Source organism: Pan troglodytes, chromosome 4 (assembly GCF_028858775.2).
Source record: "Pan troglodytes isolate AG18354 chromosome 4, NHGRI_mPanTro3-v2.0_pri, whole genome shotgun sequence".
In the NCBI taxonomy this organism is placed as follows: Eukaryota; Metazoa; Chordata; class Mammalia; order Primates; family Hominidae; genus Pan; species Pan troglodytes.
Genome location: NC_072402.2, coordinates 117,690,240 through 117,710,504, shown reverse-complemented (window position 1 = coordinate 117,710,504; position 20,265 = coordinate 117,690,240). Strand labels below are relative to the sequence as shown.

General features: G+C 35.6%; 1 long non-coding RNA gene across 3 annotated transcripts in view; it reads right to left on the bottom strand.

Moving 5' to 3' along the window:
* The window catches only part of LOC107974828 (uncharacterized), a 182,032-nt gene that overhangs the window by 48,693 nt on the left and 113,074 nt on the right, over window positions 1–20,265 (bottom strand). The gene's annotated exons all lie outside the window — the stretch shown is intronic.

The following is a 20,265-nucleotide window of genomic DNA, read 5'->3' as shown; positions in this document are numbered from 1 at the left end:
GAGAACATTTCAAGTCAACACTTCTGTTATTTTGAAATGAACAATACATTGTTTTTAACTATAGTCACCCTACAGTACTATTGAACATTAAAACTTATTGCTTTTATCTAACTATATGTTTGTACCGATTAACCAACTTCTCTTTATCCCAGCCTCTGGCAACCCCCATTCCACTCCCTACTCCCATATGAACATCTTTTTTAGCTTCCATATATGAGTGAGAACATGTAATATTTGTCTTTCTGTGCCTGGCTTGTTTCACTTAACATAATGACCTTCAGTTTCATCCATTTTGCTGCAAATGACATGATTTCATTCTTTTTTATGGCTAAATAGTATTCCATTGTGTAACTATATTACATTTTCTTTATCCATTTACCCATTAATGATATTTTCTTTATCTATTCATCCATGTAAGTCCACTTGGGTTAATTTCATATCTTTGCTTTGTGACTAGTGCTGCAATATGCTGCAGCAATATGAGTGCAGTCATCCCTTTGATATACTGATAATCTTCCTTTTGAATAAATACCCAGTAGTGGGATTCCTGAATAACATGGTAGCTCTATTTCTAGTTTTTTGAGGAACCTCCATACTGTTTTCCATAATGGCTGTACTAATTTACATTTCCACCAACAGTGTGTAACAGTTCCCCTTTCTCCTCCTCACCAGTATCTGTTATTTTTTGCCTTGTTAATAACAGCCATTCTAATTGGGTAAGGTAATATGTTGTTGTTATTTTGATTTTCATTTAGCTGATGATTAACGATGGTGAGCATTTTTTTACATACCTACTGGCCATTTGCATGGTTTCTTTTGAGAAATATCTATTCAGATTCTTTACCCACTTTTTAATGAGATTGTTTGTTTGCTTGTGTGTTTTGCTCTTGTGTTGAGTTCCTTGCATAGTCTGGATATTTTGCAAATATTTTCTTTCATTCAGCAGGTTGTTTATTCACTCTGTTGATTATTTCCTTTGCTGTGAAGAAGGTCTTTATTTAATGTAGCCCCATTTGTCTACTTTTTGTTTTGTTTCCTATGCTTTGTGAGTCTCAGCCATAAAATCTTTGCCTAGACCAATGTCCTGGAGGGTTTCCCCTATGTTTTCTTCTAGTAGTTTTATAGTTTTGCTCTTATGTTCAAGTCTTTATTCCAATTTGAGTTGATTTTTATGTATGGTGAGATAGAGGTCTAGTGACCTAGGTCCTGCACATGGATTTCTAGTTTTCCCAGAACCATTTATTAAAGAAAGTACCTTTCCCCAGTATATGTTCCTGGCACCTTTGTTGAAAATTGGTTGGTTGTAAATACAAGGGTTTATTTCTATGTTCTCTGTTCTGCTCCATTGCTCTATGTGTCTGTTTTTATACCAAATCATGCCATTTTGGTTATTATAGCTTTGTTTTAACAGTATATTTTAAAGTCAGGTAGTGTGATGTGTCCAGTTTTGTACTTTTTGCTTAGGATTGCTTTGGCTATTCAGGCTCTTTGATTCCAAACAAATTTTAGAACTTTGTCTTTCTTGAAGAATATCATTGGTATTTTGATAGGGATTGCATTGAATCTGTAATTGCTTTGGATAGTATTTTAACAATATTAATTATTTCAATCCATGAGCATGGGATGGTTTTCCTTTTTTTTTTTTTTTTTTTGTCCTCTTTAATTTCTTTCATCAGTGTTTTCTAGTTGTTCTTGTAAAAGTCTTCCACCTTTTCGGTTAAATTTATTTCTAGATTTTTTTTTTTTGTATCTATTGTAGGTGGGAACACTTTCTTGATTTATTTTTCCACTAGTTAATGTTGGTATATAGAAATGCTACTCATTTTTGCATGTTGATTTTGTATCCTACAAACTTTAATGAAATTGTTTATTATGGCTTTTATGGTGGAGTCTTTAGGTTTTTCTAAATATAAGATCATATCACCTGCAAAGATAGACAATTTGACTACTTCATTTCCAGCTTGGGGTTTGTTTTTGTTTTTTTTTTTCTTCTTTCTATTGCCTTATTGTTTCAGCTAGGACTTTCAGTACTATGTTCAATAAGAGTGATGAAAGTGGAGGCCGGGTGCGGTGACTCACGTCTGTAATCCCAGCAGTTCGGGATGCTGAGGCAGATATATTACCTGAGGTTAGCAGTTCGAGACCAACCTTGCCAACATGGTGAAACCCCGACTCTACTAAAAATACAAAAATTAGCTGGGTGTGGTGGTGGGCGCCTGGGAGGCTGAGGTAGGAGAATTGCTTGAGCCCGGGAGGAGGAGGTTGCAGTGAGCTGAGATCGCGCCATTGCACTCCAGCCTGGGCAACAAGAGCAACACTTTGTCTCAAAAAAAAAAAAAAAAAAAGCTTTGAAAGTGAGTAGTTTGCTACTGTTTTATTGAGGACTTTGCATCTATGTTTATCACGGATGTTGGCTTATAGTTTTCTTTTTGTGGTGTCCTTCTCTGGTTTTGATATCAGGGTAATGTTGGCTTCATAGAATGACTTCTTAGCAAGAATCTCCTCCTTTTGTATATTTTCGAATATATTGAGGAGAATTGGCATGAGTTCTTCTTTGTAATTTTTGTAGAATTCAGCAATGAATCAGGATGAAATAGAAAACCCAAATACACCAATAACAAGTAACAAGATTAAATCAGTAACAAACATTCTCTTAACAAAGAAAAACTCAAGAAATAATTGTTGATCATAGACAGGCAAATTAATTCTTCCCATAGAGGGACAACTGACTTCCGTACCACTTGTGAGTTGGGGGTTGGAGGGCAGGGAGGGGTGAGCACTCTTTGTAATTGTAAATTCATTTAAATACTCCTGATTACTATATTTGTGTGGTATTTTGTATTATCCTTTAAAGTTGTAATATCTTTCTGGTTTCCTCAACAATTAATGAGTAAATTAATCTTTGACACGTTTATTTTATATTTGTGTGTGTCATGATTTTATCTTTTTAATCTTTTACAGGTATTATCATCATTCCCCAGTTTTACAGATGGAGAAACTGAGGATCAGAAAAGTTGAGTAACTAGCCCACTGCGGAACTACTGCTATTCTGAACACACAATTGTTGAAGTCAAAGTGCATACTTTTCTCATACATGAAAATTTTATTAATGTAAAAAAAAATCACATGAAAATTGTATGCTACAGTCTTTAATAGAACACTGGATCATATGTAGCATGAAAACCCAACCAACTAATAATTACCACTCATTAGATAATTAGTGACAGTATTGCTAATTACATTTCAACATAGTTTCTGCATGGTAATAAAAATGTTAATAATAGCCTGGTGAAGCATAAACAAAGTAATATTGTACAAACTCAGCCATCAAACATGCCAGTGATTAATTTCAGTTGGAACATTAGGAAATTTCAAGTATATTTTTCTTCTCTCTACTGATTCTTTGGATTAGCAGACATTATTTGCTGGTTTTGATTGTTTCATATGCAGTGAAAAAAAGAAAAAAGAATCAGAGAAGGAGTAAAAAAAAAACACAGGTGGAGGGGCTGGGCGCAGTGGCTCACGCCTGTAATCCCAGCACTTTGGGAGGCCGAGGCAGGCGGATTGCTTGAGCTCAGGAGTTCGAGACCACCCTGGGCAACATGATGAAACCCTGTCTCTACTAAAATTAAAAAAAAAAAAAAATTTAGCTGGGAGTAGTGGCACGTGCCTGGAGTCCCAGCTACTCAGGAGGCTGAGGCAGGATAATTGCTTGAACCTGGGAGGCGGAGGTTGCAGTGAGCCCAGATCACGCCACTGCACTCTAGCCTGGGTGACAGAGCGAGACTCCATCTCAAAAAAAAAAAAAAGAGAGAGAGAGAGAAACAAGTGGAGGATGATGATGAGAAGGAGCAGCAGCCTTCAGCATGTGATAAATTAAAACAACATATATATGGAGTCAGGAATCCTGTTTTGCAATTCTGTACACTGGGCAAGTTATTTATTCAGAGTCAGGTCCTTCATGTATAAAATGGGGATATGACCACCTAGCACTAAGCTACTAAGGTAAAATGAGATAATGACTATATACCATCTGACACACAAGTAAGATTTCAGTATTTTAATTCCCTTTGCTCAACTCTAGCCCTGCTCCAGATCATTCCATAGCCCTCAAAACACAATGAGGCAGTACACAAGAATTTAGAATATACTTTACTATTAAGTAGTCTCAGAGAGCAAATAGTGAATCTGAATGTTCAACTAAATGTTTTTCCAGTCAGCACCTGTAAGATATGAATTCTCAATAACACACTTACAAAACAGCTAATTTCAAGACTCACATGAATGTGATGAAAAATGTGTTTTCTTGAAAAAATGTAAGACAAACAAGTGTCATATGACTCAGAAGTTCTGATATCCATCAAACAGTGTCTCAGAAAAAAATTATAGTGGTTACAGTGTGACAACCTGGAGGGACAACTTTTAGGTTATGGTTAGCTTTGTACACAGCTGAAGGGACAAGCTAATATGCAGTCTTTAAACCATTTAAGATTATACAATGCTCTGCATTTCCTCACTTAGTTTCTTTTCTCAGGGGAGTAGAGGGAAGGGGATGGGAGGATGTTTGTTTTAAATCAGATTCCCAATTTAGTTCATGAAGGATAAGTGGTAAAACATTAAGAACATCCGTTTTTATTCTTCTAGCTTCTTATATATTCCTCAGTAATGTCTCAAATTTCTTCTTCCAAACCTTTCAAAACTTTTCATCCTCATGAATCCTCTCTGAATTAAACAAAAAAACATAACTGTAAACCTTCTATAAATAAGCCAAAACTATCATCATCTTTTATAATAAATATAAAATATTAAGCAAAAACATTATTATTTTTGAGTAGCCAAGTCACTCAAAATATAATAGCAACTGCTATAGAGGTTTCCATCCTATAGAAAGAAAAAAGAATTTCCTTAAAGAGAACACAAAAGAAGAGCATAGATTATGAGTCATTCCCTGGATCTCTGGCAATCGATAATAGGTTAAAAAGCCATCTTAGACTCAGATGTTAAACATGGGGCAGTTTCTTTTGAGCAGAAGTCTATTTCAGGTTTCTTGAACTTTGACTGAGTTTGAACACATAACCATGGAGGTCACCATAGTACAGCCTAAATGTATGTGTAGACTGTGTGGCCTGTATCTATCATGTTAGGCATTCTTGTTCACCTTGATAGTAAAGAGGATCAATCATACAATCCCATTATGGACCAACCTTCTACCATTGGCACCCCATCTTGGTCACTAAATATCACAGCAAGTTCATATACGCACATAACCTATGATGGTACACTCATAATGGTTATCAGGGAGTCAGACAGTGCAGATAAAATTATCATAGCTATATTCAGAGAGGGTTAGGCCTGTAATCAAAAAATGCACCAGTAAATAACTTGGATTGGAGTTCTACAAGATAATTCCTAATTGGTTTGAAGCTTCGGAAAATAGCTATGTATGGTAAGCGTGTTGTCATTCTTTATCAACAAAAAAAGTGCCAACGGGTAACTTAATAATACATCTTTCTTCCTTTTAGGGATCCTCTGTTTCAACTTAAATCAATTTAACACAAAGTTGTATCCTGAAATTCAGTTCTGGCACAAAGTCCTGGAATTAGCATAGACCCTACAATTTACAGGCTCAGTAATCCTGAAAGCTGCCCCCACTTCAGACACCAGTCACAAGTTCAAGTGATTCCCAGGCTATCCACACCACTGAACAACTGGCTACAAATTTGGATTTCCCCATATTGAGCCCACTCACACTTAATTTGCTGAATTCAGGAAAGTACTTTATTTACAATTACAGTTTTTTTGTTTTTGTTTTTTAATATAAAGGATACAACTCAAGAGCAGTCAAATGAAGAGGCACACAGGACAAGGTCTTAGTGCTTTCCAAACACAGAACTCCACAGCCTTCAACTCGTGAAGTCAGGGTGTGTCTTCCTCCTGGCACATTAATGTGCTCATCAACCAGGAAACTCCACTGAGCTTCAGCATCCAGAGTTTTTATTGCGGTTCATTAATTCTTTGGGCACAGAATTAAAATCAGTCTCCAGCTTTCCCCACCTCCTTGGTGGTTGGGTTATATCAAAGTTCCCTCCTTCTAATCATGTGATTTTCTGTGGCCAGCCTTCATCTGAAGTTATCCAGGGTACCACTATGTGTTACTTCATTAGCATAAACTTAGGCATGATCCAAGGGGCTCATAAGTAACAAGGACACCCTTGTTATTCAGAAAATCTCAAGAGCTTAGAGGCTCCCTCCCAGAATCAGAGACAATATCCAGCCAAATCCTTTATTATACACCATGGGATGATTATATGCATTGTAATATCAAGCGGGCCAAAAACAAGGCCTGAATATGTAACTGATGATCAAATAATGTATTAAGAAATATAAATGACTTGTTTCTTCTACACCAGAATCACAGCTCAGCTTCAGTACTCAAAGCCATCTGCTCTCCCAGCTTATTCTGGTGTTAGGAAATAATGGGACTTGAGTCTGAGAACTGAACCACTTCAAGAGCATTGGCATCATGTACATGGAATCACATAATCTACACCATTGGCATCTTAGTCTCTCTTATTCTATTTTAGTCTATTTCAAAGTCTAAACAATTTCTGATCATTAGCCAAAAGGGCCTCCTCTCTAAATACTGACAGACTTGAATGCCATTCTCTTAGTGCATCCAATTTTAAATAACTGATGCTTTATAGCAAACACCTCCAGACATCAATATAGCTATGAAATCTATAACAGAAAAGTACCAAATTATCTGATCTCTCACTCAACTTCAGGATAGATAGGATACCAATTTTTCCACGCTGTAATTTGTCTCAGATTCTTTCAGCGTCTGTTGTAGAAATGTACTCTGTAGAACTGTTTATCCTGTCTAGCCCTCCAATTCAGACAGCACAAAAAACACTGGAGTTGGAACTGGCAGACCTAAAGGCTAAGTTTCAGCTACCAACATACATTGAAAATTTTACTTAACTTCTCTGTACCTCGGATTTGTCATCTGTTAAATGAAAGTAATGCCAAAATCACAACCACACAGTAATGATAAAGTATGATAACACATGTATCACTTTAAGGCACAGTAGAAGATAAATTTGTTAAAACAGGCAGAATCCTGATTTGTGCTCTGAAGTCCTCATGTTCAATTAAACTGCATTTTTTTCATATGCTGTGCTTTAGGATCAATTACACACACACACACACACACACACACACACAAACACACACTGTTCTCTGTTTAGCTCTACCAAATGGCCACTTGAAGACATAATATGCATTCAGTAATTACACCTCCACCCTTGGCAAGGTAGTTAGGGATGGACTTTAAGCCTTAAAATGTGGCTAAAGCCTGCCAAAACAAATCCAAATACTATACAATGCTGGTATCTCAACCCTGCCAATAGCTCCTTCAGCTTATCTTCATGCAGAGATACATGGCTTTCCATGGTAAGTCAGGTATGTCAATTTGCATTCCAAAAATGCCAAATTTGTCCTCCTATACTTCTGATCCTGAAGTTAAATATTCAAAACACCAAATACCTATATTTAGCACTCTACAAAGCTTTCAATGTTGACTTGACAGCCATGTGGTTCCAATCAAAAGCCTGTATAGGAAAATTAATATTTGAGAATAATAGTCAACCGGTGTGTTTTGATCTTCCTTAATTCATGCCTCCTTCAATACTTTCTCTTGCACCTACTGTTATGTTCATCCCAGCCAAATTTAGTTATAAAAAGCCTTATTTTCTGTTGTTTCAAGTTACAATGAATATATATCAAATATCCTTGTCCAAAGTGCACACCACATCCTCAGCTACTCCTGCTCAGAACTTGACATGGAAATATGGTCACAGGATAAGGATTGAAGAGCAGACTGTTGGATAGCAATTTGGAAGTGACAATGAGCAGCAAAGTAGGTAGTGAAACTATTTTCAAGCCCTGAGATTTGGGGTTGTAAAAGAGAAAACTGCTTCCACTTGTGAGTACTGTAAGAAAACCAATATCCTCTGAAGATAGTCAGGTTTTGGTTTAGGCAGGGAAGTCAAGATAATACTTTGTGACAATGTGAGAATTAAAAGAATCCTGCTAATGAGGAGGAAGGCATTTCAGAGGGCATCATGGAACAGTCTGGGTACAAAAAGGAGGACCAGATCAGGGGTCCACAGGCACCATAGGGAAGAGATTCCAATTGGTGAGAGATGGCAGAAAAGGCTTACTCTCTCGTGGCAACTCAGATAAACAAGGACACGAGGCATGAGGGATTTGTCCTCATAGTCTGGGCAATGAGAAAAGACAACCAATGTTACTACTGCCACAAGAAGTCACCACAGAGAATTGCCCATGGCATTGTGGCTTACTTCAGCGTGATGGAATTTAAGCTACAATTAACTTCTAAAAACTATACCATGTAGTGTAGTAGCCCATCCTGTTGGCATTTCCCAAAAAATATAATGGCCATCAAGGTTGGCAAGATGAAGGAGGCAGGAGAACGGACAGACACGGTCAATGTAATAGTGCTCATGACCACAGGCTAACATTTCATGTATCTTACAGGCGACTTTTAAAAATTACTCCTATAATTTGATGGTATCAATTATAAAGAAGATAAAAAATATAAATATTTTGAAATAACACAGAATTCTCCTGTCTGCATACTTTCCAACTGTGTGTAAACAAAGAAGTTAATAAATTCATCAGATTGGAAAGATTTACTACCAAAGAACTCTATCAGTGGACAATTAAAAGGTTTAGTTAAGGAATATATTCATAATTGCAAATCTTCCTACAGAAACAAAGAAAACACTTTGAGATTAATGAGAAAACATAGTCAGAACCCATCATGGTTGAGGGAAATAATGAGGCTGCAGCTCAGGAAATTCTCAGTTCTATTACAATAAAAAACAAGTTTAACAGCACATACGTCATTCAACAGTTACACTATATAGGTCTCCCAAATAAACTATTCTGTTCCCATCCCCCAGTGCTTGTTTTAACATATGTTTCACACATGAAAGTCTCTACCCCATGACCAGCTTTTATCATCAGTTTTCAAAAACTGTGAAAATATGTTTTCACTCCAGTTTTGCATATTTGTCAACTTAGGAAAGTTCCTATCACTTGTGTGAATATAGGAAGAGGGTTTGCCTAGAGAGCTAACTCATAAAAAATAACTAGATTACAGTTCTCATTTTATAGCTCTTCTCTTGGCATGGCATTTGGTGTCAAAAATAGATCTTTTGAATTGAATGCATAAATAAATATATCTTATATATAAATTAATTTATACATATATATGGAGTGAGAAAAAAAAGAAAGAGAGAGAGCACCACATCTGACTCAAGTTATGAATCTTTGTTTTCTTTCTCCAGGAGTTCTTGTGGAATGGGCTGTGCTCACCCAGACTCCTGTCTCACCTAACATCCAACAGCACATTGGGAGGTCAGATAAGCCTTAGAAGGATTGAGGAAATCGCTTCTCTGTATGCCTTCTTCAGCAACATGCATTGCTTCTGCCTTATTTTCTTTGCAGCAATATTATGAAGTAAGTCCCCCAGAGCAATTACATGACTTTCCACTGGTGGGTAGTGTTCCTTCTCTGCCCCTTAAACATAGCTTCATTACCAGGTACTGAAGCAATCAGCCTATGCTAGCCCACACTAAAGAACACCTACATGCAACTGAAGAATTTTATCCAAGGCATATGAGGAAAGCTGCTATAGAATTCAGCTACTAAAGCTATACACTGGCCAGATGGTGTTTTAATCATCAAAGAGGGAGAGAATTAAAACTAGGAGGCTGGCACCTCTGAAAAGAGACTGTGACATCAAGATGCATACCAAAGTGCAAGGCTCTCAGTTTTACTTCCTAAGCACTACTACATTAGTGAGATGTTAACTAGCTGCTTCCGCAGAGAATTCTTCAAACATAAAATGGGGAAAGTTCTTACTTTGGCCTTGCTTGCCTACTGGCAAAGGGTAGAAAGTAAAAGAGCACCAAAGCAGTTGATACACAATGAAGTTGAAAGGTGCAACTGCAGAAGGGAAGGCTGCAAAAACAATGCCCGAAGCATAATTGTAGGCTGGCTGCATAACCACTGTAACCAACAGACTTGTAGAGCAGGCTCCAGAATGTAGCTGCCTCTTTGAGCCACACTGCAGGTCAGCTCAGGGTCTAAATATTAGCTCATACGTGATAACAGACTACAAAGTTAAACACTTTAAACATAAAATAATCTTCAGGTGCCCAGAGGAAGGAAGAAAAAACAAAACTAGCCAAGGACGGTAGCCTTGTCTTTGCAAATGAGAGAAAACAAAATGATTTAAAACAATGCTGCCTGTGACTATCCGAAATTCTGCTGCTCCCATCTAATGGAGGTGTAAAATAATTATCTCCACTTCCAGGAGAGAAATAATTAGATGATGTTGAATTGAAAAGTTTCTATGTTTAAAATATAGTTTTTATTACTCTAAAAGAAATTAGTGTTGTTAGTAGAAAAATTATAAAGTTCAGAAAAATATGGAAGAAAAAACCATAATCCTACATCCCAGAGGCAACCACTACTAGTTTGCCATTTTTCTTTCTAGTTTTACACATATTTTACATGGTTGATATACTAAATATGAAATATTATACTCTGCTTTTTCAGTTATTAAAATAAATATTTTTTGAACTGACTACATTTTAATGATACCTGGCTTACTTGTTAAAAAGTATTTCTTTTAGGTCATATAAAGTACAATGTATTCTATCATGTAGATATAGTGATAAGTTAAAAAATATAGTTTCAGGTCTCTTACTAGTTCAAATCACAAACCTAACAAGCTAATTAGAGTGGAAATTCTGCATATGGTAGAGTCAGAAACACCAAACCACACTAAACCCTTCTGTGAGTGGGGACAACGACACCACATATAAATGAAGAGTTCTGCAGAGCCTCAAGGAGCTTCCACTCATTTTGTCAATCATTATTCTGGCGTGTCCATTTGCAAATGAAATAAAGCAAAAAAAATTTAAAAAGTCTTTTGTGATTGCCCCTCAACTGCTCCACAATTTCTTGCTTGTGTCTTTGAAGACCAACTGCAAACTTCAAGTTTCTACAATTTTCCTTGATTCTTTGGTTTGTAGGAAGACAGCTTTCCCCAATTGTGTTCTCATGAGCTTTGAATAAACTCTAATATAACACACTTATTATATCATTAATTTATTGTCATTGTTTAACCTCCTCAAGACTCTATGAACTTCTTGAAGGTACAAATAATATGTTGTATTTATTTTTCCCTCAGAATCTATCAATGACTGACTAGTAGAGAGTAAGGGCTCAATACCTATTTTTGAGCAATCACTATTAAATAAATTTAAAGTGAAACACATTTTTTCTGAAAATACAGGAAAGCAATATTCAAAAGAGGTCCCGATCCAGACCACAAGAGAGGGTTCTTGGACCTTGTGCAAGAAAGAATTTGGGTGACTCATACAGAAAAGTGAAAACAAGTTTATTAAGAAAGTAAAGGAATAAAAGAATGGCTACTTCATAGGCAGAGCAGCAGTATGGGCTGCTTGACTGAGTGTATGTATAGTTATTTCTTGATTATATGCTAATCAAGGAGTGGATTATTCGTGAGTTTTCCAGGAAAGACACGGGAATTTCCTTGGAACTGAGGGTTCCTCCCCTTTTTAGACTGTATAGGGTAACATTGGATATATAACCTCCAGGTTATAGGATAACCTCCAGGCATTTGTAAACTGTGATGGCATGCGTGGGGGTGTCTTTTAACATGCTAATGCATTATAATTAGCATATGAGCAGTGAGAAAGACCAAAGGTCCCTTTCGTTGCCATCTTGGTTTTGGTGGGTTTTGGTCGACTTCTTTATGGCATGCTGTTTCATCAGCAGGGTCTTTGTGACCTGAATCTTGTGCTGGCTCCTAACTCATCCTGTGACTATGAATACCTAATGTTCTGGGAATGCAGCCCAGTAGGTCTCAGTCTTATTTTACCCAGCCCCTATTTAAGATGGAGTTGCTCTGGTTCAAATGCCTCTGACAATACTGCACAATTTGTATTAATATAAATCTTCATAAATTACAAAGTTGCTTTTAAACTATGTTCATGTATGTGCTTTTATAGAATCCTCAACTCAGTGTTTAAGATATCTCTTTTATTTCTTGAAATACGTTGTAAAGATATATAATAACATTTGTGTTTCCTAAGAAAGAAATATGTATAATTTTTGTGCGGATATCAGCAACTTGGTATTGTGATGGTTAGATCTATAGAGTTAGGAATGAGAGAAACCAACAGAGAGACAAAGATTTTAAAGCTTAACAGAGGTTTAAGATTTCCCTTTAAATCAAAAGTACCAAGGAGTATTATAAAATCATTCATCCTCTTTTTCAACTGTCAAACATCTATGTCAATACATTTTAGACCCTGTTCAAGGGGACAGCAGAGAGAACAGAGGATAGCTTAAATGGCTTATCCACAATCATATAATAAATCAGAAAGGATGTGGTAATCCATCATTATAGAACATTTCCTCATAAGGATTTGGGATGTCTTGAGGTCTATTTGAAAACTATTTTAATCCCCTGTGGGGAGGGGCTATCTTCTCTATGAGTTAATGGAAAAGATTCCAATATTGTTTCTTGATACCTTTTTCTCTTTTCTTTTTTTCTGATTTTATTTTGTATTCTTTTCCACTTATGTTTTTAGAAAACATAGAGAAATATTTTTATATAAGCTGCCATATATGATAAACACATATTTTATTAATAATATCAGAATGTTGAAAAATTAAAATAAAAAATATACTCAATATCTATGACATACTGTGCAGGAATACATGAATTTCCTTACAAACATCAATCTAATTTAAACCTCACCAAAGAAATTCAATTCTAATTTTACTGAGTATTGATCCCAAGTGAGGTTATTTCAGGCTCTTTGGAGGGGAGTTATCTATTACAGCAATCACCACTCCCGCGAGCCAGAGAAGAAATTGAATCAGAGAAACTATTTGCAAATGGCCAAACAAATTGATAATTTTAAACGGAATGGACTCTAATACAGAGAAAGTGTAAGCCCTATTCATTTTTTTCTGCTAATGACAGTGGTTTCTCTCAGACAGACAATATGAGGCTGATTGGGTTGTTATGGCAAAGCCATTCAAAGGCTTGGAAAATGTGTTTCTGGAAATGTCCTTTCATTCTTTGGCTTTGGTACAGCTAACACCCGTGTGTAGCCTGGTGCTTACACAATTATTTCAGAGTACCTACTCTCCTTAGGTAGCTTCCCACTGGGGACATTTTGAAGACTTCCAATCTGGCCAGATGAGTGCTTTCTGGGCTCAATAAAGACACAGCTCTCCCTGGAGCAATAGTTACAGTAGGGAGGTATTTGGGGAAGGCAATTGGAAAGCAGGTCACTGATTGCTGATTAGAGAGCCCTGAGCAGCCATCTCTGGCTTGGCTTAAGCACAGAAGGTTATAGATCTAGTGTGACATTCCAAATAGTGGGAAGGATAAACCAACAAACAACTCACCCCTTATTTTGTTATGATTGCAGCCATTCTTCTTGTCTACTTTCAGCCAAAGCTAAAAAATTTAGCAATTTGATATAAAATATTCGAGGTTATATATCATCTTTACTATTTTTAAAAAATTAAAAATATTTTCTTGGCCCCTATATATCCATTAATAGGACATTAAATTTCTTTTAATCTCCAATAATAACTAAGAATTCTCAGTAATGCCTCATATTGGCTGTTTGTAAGCCCATGTTAAATGATTCCCCAACTTTATCAGTCTTGGAAGTAATAACACAGCATTGCTCCCATTTTCAGTTAGAAAAAAATATTTTTAACTATATATAGAAAATATTTGTACATGTTTAATATATGTATATATGTACATTTTTAAAGTAACAATAAAAATCAATATTGCATACCCTCCACCCAGCCTAAGAAATAATCACTACAAATGTCTTTGAAGCCCTGAGTGTACCCATTCCCAACCCCAGCTCCTTTTCTCCTTGCCACATAAGGTAACCATCAACTTGAATTGTTTATTTATTATTCCCTTACTAATCTTTGTAGGCTTACTACAAAATTATGGAATTCCAAATAATACATTATTTAATTTTACACTTAACAAAATGGAGTAACACTATATGTATTCTCTTTTGCCAGTTTTTTTTTTTTTTTTCAAATTAGAGACAAGGTCTTATTATGTCACCCAGGCTGGTCTCAAACTCCTGGACTCAAGCAATCCACTCACCTTGGCCTCCCAAAATGCTGGGATTACAAGCATGAGCCATCATGCCACACCCAGTCATTGTGCCTTTTTTTAAGGATCCTTGTCTTGTTTCAGTTCTTAGGGGGATTGTTTTCATCTTTTCCCCATTCAGTATGATGTTGGCTGTGGCTTTGTCATATATGGTCTTTATTTTTTCAATGTATATTACTTCTATGCCTAGTTGTGAGGGGTTTTTTTTATCACGAAGGGGTGTTAAATTTTTTCAAATGCTTTTTCTGCATCTATTGAGATGATCATAAGGTTTTTGTTTTTACTTCTGTTTTGCGATGAATCACAAGATATTGATTTGCATATGTTGAACCATCCTTGCATCTCTGGAATAAATCCCAGTTGAGCATGGTGTATTATCTTTTTAATACATTGTTGGATTCAGTTTGATACTACTTTGTTGAGGATATTGGCATCTATGTTTGTCAAGGATGGTGGCCTGTAATTTTCTTTTTTTGTTGTTGTGTCCTTCTCTGGTTTTGGTTATCAAGCTAATGCCGGCCTCATAGAATGAGTTAGAATGAATTCTCTCATTTTTTATTTTTTGGAATCACTTGAAAAGATTTAGTGTTAGTTCTTCTTTACAAGTTTGGTAGAATTCAGCACTAAAGCCATCCTGTCCTGAGTTTGTCTTTGTTGGGAGATCTCTTACTTCCGAATCCAACTCCTTACTGGTTATTAGTCTTGTTCAAGTTTTCTCTGTCCTCTTGTATCAATCTTGGATTTTATTTATCCATTTCCTCTTGGTTTTCTAATGTTAGTGTGTAGTTTATCATGATGGTCTCTGATGATCTTTTGTACTTCTGTGGTATCAGTTGTAATAATTCCTTTCTCATTTCTGATTTTGCTTATTTGGGTCTACTCTCTTTTCCTGCTTAGTCCAGCTAGGAGTTTATCAATTTTGTTTATCTTTTCAAATGAATAACTTTTTAATTTCGTTTATTTTATTTATTTGTGTTTCTTTTTAGTGTCTATTTCATTTACTGCCTCTTGACCTTTATTATTTCTTTATTTCTACTAATTCCTGAGTTTCATTTATTCTTACTTTCCTAGTTCCTTCCAGTTCCTTAGGTTGTTTATATGAAATCTTTCTACTTTTGTGGAGTAGGTATTTATTGCAGTAAACTTCCTTCTTACCACTGCTTTTGCTGTATCCCATAAGTTTTGGTATGTTGTATTTACATTTTCATTTGTTTCAAGAAATTTTTTCATCTTCTTAATTTCTTCATGGACACAGTGCTCATTCAGGAGCACATTGTTTAATTTCCATGTATTTGTACAGTTTTTAAACTTCCTCTTGTTTTTGATTTCTAGTTTTATTCCATTGTGGTATGAGAAGATACTTGACATGATTTCAATTTTAAAAAATTTGTTGAAGCTTGTTTTGTGGTCTAACATATGGTCTATCCTGGAGAATGTCCCATGTGCTTATAAGTAAGCATTTTCTGCAGCTGTTGAATGAAATGCTCTGTAAATGTCTGTTACATCCATTTAATCTAATGTGCAGTTTAAATCCAATGTTTCTTTGTTAATTTTCTCTCTAGATGTTCTGTCCAATGCTGAGAATGGGATATTGAGGTTTCCAACTATTACTGTAGATTTTTTCTGTTCAAAATTTCAGATATACTTTCATTTTGGTAAATTTTATAGCCTGGATTGAAATTGCATTCTTTACTAAAGAATCTGTTCTTGTTTCTGTCAGGTCTTCAGCTATACTCCTAATCAAATATCACCTAAAATAAAGTTTTAGATGAAGTTGAATGTTTCCAGATTGAGAGTGTGAATTTGGGCCATAAATTCATGTGGGGACAGGATTTGAGTTACAAACTTTCTTCTTTCTACACCACCATGGTTGAAACAAGGGAGTGTTCTTCCTATCTCCATTGGTGGGTGAATGTCTTCTTCTACTGAGGATATAGCTTTTTCGGTCCTGCCTCTGGGGAATAATCTTCTTTCAGTTTCCCTAACTTATGCAGGCCGGGTTTACATTCTTTTCCCCAACCTCTGAAAATGGATCTTCAGAGTTATCATTAATTGATAATTGCCCCAGTATGGCCAGCTATTCTGTGCTTGCTGAACTTTCTGAACTTCTGCTTACATTCTGTTTTTAGTCTCTGAATATTTTCCTTATTTTCTTGTCAGCTCAATACACCATGGAATACTATACAGCCATAAAAAAAGAATGAAATCATGTCCTTTGCAGGGACATGGATGGAGCCGGAGGCCATTGTCCTTTGCAAACTAACAAAGAAACAGAAAACCAAATACCACATGTTCTCACTTATAAGTGAGAGCTAAATAATGAGAACACATGGACACATACAGGGGAACAACACACACTGGGTCCTTTCAGAGAGTGGAAGGTGGGAAGAGGGAGAAGATAATGAAAAATAACTAATGAGTACTAGGATTAATAGCTTGGTGATGAAATAATCTATACAACAAACCCCCATGACACAAGTTTACCTATGTAACAAACCTGCACATGTACCCCTGAACTTCAAAGTAAAAAAAAATAATTAATTTAATATATTTGCTAACGTTTTTTCAATGTTCTAATTATTTTGAAGTGAAAGGTTTGTTAAGGGTCTTTGGACCACTATATCATCAGAAATTGAAAACTCATATATTTATTCAAATTGTTTACCTGAAAAACCTTATCAACTAATAGTAATGTAATTCATATTGTTGGTATCAAAAAAACAAAGACAAACTAAGTGTTTGATAGTTTGAGAGTAAACTGGATAGATTAATATTATACTGATTTTGATCTAAATATCTAAGGTTCCAATTATGAAGGATCTTTAAAAAGCAATCATTTTCTGCATTCAATACAACCCAAAGATTATATTCAAAACAGCACAAGTACCAGTTGATTAAACAAAAACAGACAATATCCATACTTGTGAGTACCTGCAATATTTCTACACGGACAGGTAGAGAGGTGAAGAGGGAAGGGTATTATACATGAACCCACTTCTCCCCAACTTCCAAGAAGGGATTTTAGTGGTGTACATGTTAATACAACAGAAAGTAAATGAACAGTGAGTTTGCCCAAATACTCTTTTTTACATCTTGTATGAATCTGAAAAGTAGGTAAAAGACTGACTGAGGATTTTTAGGTTCAAGATTCAAAACAATTAAAGGCAACATTTAAATAAGGGTGGTAAGTTATATTGCTTACCAGATACTAAAGCTGGTTTTTGTACTTGGGCCCCTATAGTTTAACTTTATTTTGGAGGCCTATAAATACTCCAAAATGGGCATCTCTCACCCTATTTCATATAAAGGCTATGTATGAGAAGAAAATAAGTCATGTCAATAAAAAGAACAAAATAAACTATCTTCATAAAGACATTCAGCACATAAATACATCTTTTAATTTTTACTTTTTCATGTACTTTTGCTTAAAAATATTACCTTGGGTGATAAGGACAACTAAGACAAGGTAATATTTTTAAGCAATTGCCTTGGGTGATTAGGACAATTGCTTAAAAATATTACCTTGGGTGATTAGGACAATTAATATCCTAATTCTAAAAGTCCTAAATCTCTTAATGTGTTACATCAAAAACCAAACAAGACTCATCTCACTGTGCTCTTAGCCTCTAAAGAAACCAACCCCAACTCTTTCTAATCATCAGCTAACTCACTGTTCACAATCAACTTACATTTAATTCCCATGAAACACCACCAAGATCACTGTCAGGGATATGTACATCAGTCAGGCAGGCCTCATTGCTTTTTTGTACTATACTTCATTTCTACTAACAGGACAGAAGTTTGGGGAGTTGCTGCATTCCAACAGGAATCTGGCAGGATTCAGTGAGGATTTTTTATAGTAGCTTATGGTCTAAGATATCACTAAACTTCATCATCATACTGAGAAACCAACACTAGTTACAGACATGCTGCTGTACTGGAATCACCAACATAAAGATTCAAGATAAGCACAGGACAGTGATTAGTGGACTCAAATGCCACCTACAGGCTATAACTTTATTTAATTTTTTTATTAAGACAAGATTAAATGCAATATTTAAAGAGAGGTGGTAAGTTACACTGCTCACAAGAAACTAAAGCTGATTCTTGTGTTTGAGCCCTTCGGTAGTTTAATGTTATTTGAGTGACCCATAAGTACTCCACAGTGAGTACAATATAAAATATAACAAAGTTCTAGTATTCTAATGAGACTACAATCTGGTATATTTAAAAGATGACAAAAGAATTAATAACAAATATATTGACATTAATACTATTTCCTTTTTGTGTTTTTTAACCTGCTTAGATCATTAACCTTTGATAGCTAATAAAAAGGATCTCATTACAGGTATAGGTTATGTCTACACAGTAAACAGTGAGGCACTTAGATGGTATTACTGTATAATTTATCTGTATAATAATTACCAAAAATCATCAAATATTAAATAAGTACCTACCCTGAAATGGGCACCGTGATAATCAAAAAATCTATTCTGGAGATTTGCATTATACAGTTTGCCTATCTACCTTAATTGAAATTAATTGCATTATAAAATTTACCTGCCTTAATTGAAATTAAATGATTAAAATTAAATAACCAAGCAAATATTTGTTAAGCTGCTGCTATGTTCCCAACACTGAGCTAGTTAGAGGTGATACAAGGAAATGAAAAGTTTTGTCATCAGATTGTTAACAATGTAATTAGGGAGAGGAGACCTATACAAATCAAAACACAAAGGAGAGTTCCAGGGAGCAAGGGTCATAAAAATTGAGAAACACAAGAGATTATAGAATAACTAGGCTCTTAATTAGACCTAAAACTGATCAACTTAAGTGGAGGGGAAAATAGAAAAAGAGATGTGGCAGCAAAAATCATGAGGTATACATGCTCAAGAAACATTCATGGCCAAAACCATATTTCTTCAGCATCTGTTCTATTAAAGATCTATAAACTTTTTTATTTTTCACAATAACTCTTTAAGGTGACTACTATTATTATTCCTGTCTTATAGATGAAGAGACTGTGACTCAGAGAAGCTGAATAACTTGACCAAAGCCTTTGAACTGATAAGTAGCAAAATCAGAATTCAAACCCAATACTTTATCATTCCAAATTGGGTGCTCTGAACCACTATGCCTACAATAAATAAACCATCTGCCTTTAAAGAAAAGAGTGTATGGCATGAGATAAATTTGGGAGGTATAACAGCCAGGCAACAGATGGTACATTGAAATTGGGTTATTCGAGTTGAGTTTTGATACAGGGAACATTTACAAAGGTATGTGCAGAGTGTAGGAAAGCCACAAGAATATGGCAGTATTCCAGTGCTAGGAAAAACCATTTCCACCCCTCAGCCTGAAGGATGGAGTGAGGTGTGGGAATTTCCAGACCCCAGAAGGAGAGAGCCTTGGGGAGTGGGATGCCTGACAAGATGCATGACTTTTTGTAGAAAAGAAGAAGCTGGGTAAATAAATTCCCTGACCTGACCCTCTTCCTTTGTTTCTATTTCCCACTGGAGGTCTCATTGATGGAGTTTATGCAGATCAGTCACCCAGAGCCAAAGAGTAACTGAAAAAGAGTGGAGAATGGATCTAGAGAAGCAAATACAAGGTAGACATCACTAGGATGTTCTAGGAGGGTCTTGAGGCTAACTTATTTAGATTTTATTCTATTGGGAATGGAGGACCAATAAATGTTTGGGTGGGTGGGAATTGTATATGGAAGAACTGCTTCAGGGAAACTAAATTTGTTATTAATGTAGATAGAATAAAAAGGCTGGTTGCAAAAACACTTTTGGAAAAAAATTAGAAAGCTCTGGTAGTGATTTTATGAGCTTAATAGTGAATAGTCTAGCAGAACAGAAAGAAAGAGGCTTAATGAACTGTCTATAATATTATAAAGAAATAAACTTGACTCCCAATCACATAGATAACATGGTCCATTGATGAAATAATTTAGTTCTCCCTTCTCTCTCTTC